The sequence below is a fragment of the Scomber japonicus genome, chromosome 3, assembly GCF_027409825.1.
Source record: "Scomber japonicus isolate fScoJap1 chromosome 3, fScoJap1.pri, whole genome shotgun sequence".
Taxonomy (NCBI): domain Eukaryota; kingdom Metazoa; phylum Chordata; class Actinopteri; order Scombriformes; family Scombridae; genus Scomber; species Scomber japonicus.
In genome coordinates this window covers 20054303-20060302 of record NC_070580.1, presented here as the reverse complement: position 1 = coordinate 20060302, position 6000 = coordinate 20054303, and positions in this window count along the sequence as shown.

The window sequence follows — 6000 nt, the reverse complement described above, 5'->3', positions numbered from 1 at the left end:
ATCTCATTAACTCTTCTTTATCCCTTGAGAAATGAATATTGTCTTTGTGATAAATACTGGGCTTGCTCAAACCAAGCAAGTGAAAACCATGTCATTGTAGAAAACTATTTTAAAAATTAATAATGTGTAATGCACTTTGTTTTATTCATGTAAAACAAACGCAGTAATGCAGTAACTTGTTAAACTGGTGATACTTTCAGTTCTACCCTGTTAGTTTTAGTTTTATTTAGTACATGGAGATTCTGAGCTGTGGAAACATAGAATACCGTCACACTTTGATTATTGGATTTTGTGTTTTATCAGCCGGATATTTACATAGATTAGCATAGTCTAGGTCTGCATAATGAGAGGACTCAAGTGAAGTGATGACTCATTAAATGCTGTGATTGTATATTCGGACTGATCCGCTGTACCTTTCCCTTACCCCAAATTACTGAACAGAGCTGGAATCAAAGGATGCCTTGTCAGCACTAAATTCCCCAGACATGGGCCCGTGATTGAAGTGAATTAAATAGGGGTGATCGCTTTGTCAGCACGGTGTTACAAGACTTGAGCAGAGGACTGAGGGGACTTGGAAGTAAGTGGATGCCTTGACATGACTACAGTTTGGGAATGATGATTGTAGAGATGACTGATCCCTCATTGAACCAAAGGTAAGTAAGTAAAATACACATAGACATATTTCTTTATGTGTATGTGTACGTTCATATATGTTGGCATGGCTACATTACTGTCAGGCTAAATTTAGTTGTGTTGTTGCCTTCACTTGGCTTTGTTTTTGTTTGCTTCAGTGTTTTATTTCATTACTTCACTGCTGTGTCAAAGTCATAGTCTGCTTGAACTTTCTCCTAAAGAGGTGAGAGGCCAAAGCCAAGAATAAGAGAGGTGAGCACTAGTACAGTTTACCTTCTGATTCCACACACTTCCAATAATCTGGGCCAAGCACACAGGGCTATAATTAGCCTGAGGAGCCTAGCTGTGGCTTGGGTTTAATGTCACACACGCAAAGACACACAGGGACAAGAGCATATGCAGGCACACAGATTCATGACTCATGGTAAGCATCATTCATTCCATGGAAGACTGAACTAATGAACTAATTCTGCTCAATGGAGCAGAGCTATAGAAGAGCAAATAAAGCTGATTTCAATACACTTTATTTAGCTCCTAAATATGTTATGCTGTGACTTGCACAGGATGAAAATGTTGCAGGGTTAATAGGTGGTCTAGCTGTCATGCTTCCTGTGTTGACAGTTGGGTTAATAACGGTTGATGTGGCTATGACTTTTGTGTCTGTGGCCAGTCTGTGGATTCATTGGTCGAATGTGGAGATAAACCCAACTCAGTGCCTCTTTGAGCAGCAGGCCAGCCTGCTCATCTCGGTGGATTACTGCCGATACCAGTAGAGCAGGGCTATGATTGGCTGGAGTATCCTGTGAAGTAAGCGCAGTAGGCTGGCAGAGCTGTGACATAAACTTGGCAGAAGGGTTGGGTATATGTCAATATGCTGTAGAATGGCAATTTCTCATGGCAAAACATTTGAAATATTCGAAAGTCCCAATCTTTTCACAATAAAATCTTTTGATTAAATAAAAATATTTTAGTTTTATTTATATAACATTTTATATTGGATCACTTTGTTTTGTGTGTGCATCTGGTCTGGTGAATTTGATATTGTGCATTAATAATTAATTTATTACTGCTAACATTTACATTTTTACTGTCTTCACTTCAGGAGGACAACAGCAGTCAGTAATGAGGATGCAGCAAAGCGCAGGAGAGAGGGGGGAGGGGCTCGAGTCCTGCTTCCCCTCCTCTTCCAGAAAAAGCCTCCTGAGATCTGTGTGACAGTAAAAGGCCCACTAACAGAGGCACATGGATATCATGGCGGAAATTCAGCGTGTTTTGCCATGCGTGTCACGCCTTTCAAACAGCTTCTTAAAGGAAGCCTCAGAGTACCCTCTACAGGCTCTCTGATGAAACACCACTCATGTCTGAGGATTGCACATCTGGCAAAAATATTTGATTCTATATTGATGTCTTTAGATTCTTGTCATGTAAAACACATTGAAAAAGAAAGAAGACAGATTTTCATAGGTTTTCCTTGTACCAAAGAGACCAACCTTAGTGTCACCACATACTTGGCGTAGCCCAGGTGTAACACAGAAATGATGACCAACCTGATGACTCCACTACAATCCTTGAATGCTTGGTTTCTCTGATCTCTACAGTACATTCCACTATAGGGAATTTTACCCTGTCTTTGAATGTGTTTTTATTTCTCCCCCTTTTTTTTCGATGTCTACAGTATGCATTGTGTAAATGTGGACATAAGAATGCACGCACAAATATCTGAAAAACTGAAAAAAGAAGCCCATATCAATACTTTTTCACCACCTTTCAGATGCCACTAGTCATTAGCTGTAGGTTTATAGGGAAGGAAATTACTACCAGTGTGCCCACACGTGTGAGATTCACACAGATGACAGGACCAAATGAAAGAGTGGCCACGGCTCTTTATCAGCCATTGCAAAGCCATCATTATAGTTGGTCCCAGAGCCCTCAGGGACTCTATCCTTTTATTGATTTGTCTCATCTTTTTAGTTTCTTCTCATTTTTGCCTGATATTCACTGAATGGAAGAGCCTTATTCAGTACATGTTTTTACTTGTATACCTCATATGTTTTGAAACGTCCATATCATGCATTTCTTTTTACACAACTGTATACTATTGTATGTACATAAAACAAATCAGAGATCTAATAGTGTAAATTTGTCATTTGTGTATTTATGGAATCACTTTCCAGTGAATTTCTTTTTTTTCTTCTTGTTCTGTGTTTTTCTTTGGTAAAACTTTATATTTTTCACTTTTTATTTTGTTTCAATCTCTGTTTTATTGCATCAAATAATTTGCTTGTTGATTTTTAAAGCAATAGCATGCAGAAAATCGTATATAGCACAATGGTATAAATGTTGTTTAAATTAGTGTTGGGAAATATCACACTTCTGTCGATAAATATCCGTAATACAATTTGTCAGAGGGTTTACAACTACAGTACCGTGTCTAGATGTGCATGTTATGCGCAGATGCATAAGAGCATGCAGACTGGTACAAACACACTCACACAGACACATCTCTCTCTATCTGTCTCATGAAAACACATGCACACACACTACACTTAACATATTACACACTTTTGCATCCCAGTTACACTTCAGAGCCAAGGTTAATTGTGTTCTCCATTCAACAGACCTGTTAACATCCAGCTGATTAATGAGGTTACCGATTCACCAACAAGATAATCTCACTAACAGGCTGGGCCCACTGCCTCTATTTGTGTTAAGACAAACATAAACACACACACGCACACACACACACACACAGATAAAGGAGAGGATGAAAGCAATTATCAATTCAAATGTTCTATGCAATGACTCATGTTGAACCTGGAAGTGATTCAGCCTAAAACTGTTTATTATCATCGTTGTATTCACAAGAAAACAACAAAATTATGAACTAAAATAGTGAAAAATAGGTCATGAAAAGGTTTTTACTTAGCAACTTGTCTGTATGATTTTAAATATTGAACTAGAAATGTTTTTATTTTCGTGGCATGTTTTGACCCCTCACTCCCCACATGGGGACTTGTTGCCAAAGGGTAAACCGTGTAGACTGTCAGTTTTGAATGTCCACCATCATGTTGCTTTGAAGCATGGGTTTGCTTGGCTTTGTCTGGCTGTTTGTAGGCCCTCATTCAGTTTTTGTGCGTTTTGGCTGACCTGGGCTCCTCAGTGTTTGGCTTGCATTGACTGTCCATGCTGCTATAAACCTGTGATACAGATGGTCAGCACTTCTCATTAATATGTGTCAATGTACATATTGGGTGTCAGTATAACCTGTGGGGTGAATGGAATGCTTCTATGGGATATTTCATTGTTGATTAAACCACTCTGCAGCCAAGCCATTGGAAAAGTGCATGATTAGATCTTATATGCTTGGAAGTTGTACCTGAATGAAACACAGTGAGGCATGATTTCACCAAGGTTTGCCTAACGAACCTTGACTTTCACAGGCCAATCTAGAGAATATTGATGAGTAAAATGTTCAGCCAGTCATTCACAAATCAGGGCATGTCATTTTGAAAGCACAAGCCTGACTGGTAGCACTTGCTGTTGGATGAAACGCAGAAACATGGAGGCTGTGTTATAGTGCCTCTAACTGAACAGTGTAAGATCTGTATCAAAACAAGAGGTGGAGATGCTATCTGGTCAATATGAGGTGCATGAGACAAAACAGCCTTTGGTGCAGTTGTCCAGATTATCAGAAAAGGCAGACAGACACATTCTTACTGTAAATACAAATACATTCTTCTGTACAGCTTTTGAGTTTTGACTACGGCTGTCATGTGCATCCCCATGCCGTATTTGCTGCCAACTTTTGTGTATAAAAGAATATTTATTACCACAATAATGAGGATGATGATGATACTAATGATGAAGATTATTATTATTATTGCATAAAAATAGTGTATGTGGCTGACCTGTATTGACTGTTTACAACAGTGGAACAAAACTTGTGTTAAGAAACATATCCAGTCTGTGTAGAGATTCTATACATATTGTGTTTGTACAACAAGAAAAAAACCTCCACGGCAATTGCAGAGTAGAATGCCTTTGTCAGTTTATCTGGAGGTCTGATTTGATGGATATGATCTGCAAAGTGATATGGGTTTATGGGAAGAAGCGGGGGAAAAAATGAAACAAAAAATCTGGAAAATGTCATTCACTGTTGTAAGTGCAATGGGCAAAACGTCAGTCGTGTATCCATTGTGAAACCTTGTATTCTATTCAGTGTATTCCTGTAAACAGATAGAGTAAATTTTGGTGCATCATGTCAAGTAATGTGATTAATGAAAATATTGACCCTGCAATTTCCAAACAGAAAAGAATAAAAAGAAAATGAATATATTGTGGTTATTGTCTTCAGTCCGTGTGTGCAGAATGTGTGTGTGTGTGTGTGTGTGTGTGTGTGTGTGTCACCTGTTTCCATGCTGTGTTGATAGAGACACTTGGTAAGTTATGTAGTAGCTTTGCTGCAGAGAGAAAGGAGATATCAAGAATAAGACCGCAAAGGCAACGAGACTGTTCAGATAAGACCAAGCTTTATGCACTGAAGCAGTGATGACTTATCCCAGTGTGGGTGGTAGTGAGGCAGGAGCAGCAAGAGGAGAGGTGTTTGCCAGAGCATTGAGAAAGATGTGAGTGTGTGAAAACGTGACTAAGTCTGCATGTGTGCATCATAAAAAGATAAATTAAATAGTTTCAACTTCTTACTTATATATGTTTTCTATTCACCATGCAGTAAACAATCTTACACTGATATATAAAGCATGATGAGGGTATTGATTTTGAATCTGATTGTTCCCAATTTCCTCACACCTTCTCTGGAAAATAACATAAGCATGTCTTTTATCATTTATCTGGTGCTATATTATTGTACATATAACACCAAATAAGCAGGAACCGTGATTGGACCTGTTATACGAATGGAATTTGGTTCAGAAGAGAGCAATGGTGTTGCAGAAAGAAAGAAGAGGACTAAGGTTAATCTATTAATCTAAAAGTGCATTCCCTGTTTGAATGGGCTTCACAAGTTATATTTCTTCAGTTACGTCTAGGACTTAGCACTCTTTTATGAAGAGAGCTTACAGTTACAGCACACTGCAGTGCAGATCTGGTAGTTACACAACAATAGACTGGGCCTACAGTTGGTCATCCTTCCTGTGCTGTACATGAATTTGTAGTGCTGCAGCACAGCATCAGACTACTCTACTGTAACAAAGTAGAGGTGGCTATCAGGTTACTGCAAAACCACAACCTATTCTGTAGCTCTCCTTACCCACATTCAGTGGTGAGGTATCAATAGTCACATAGATCTTGGCTGCCCTCACCTGGTTAGACACAGAACTGGTAGCAGAATGGAACAAATACCTAATTTAG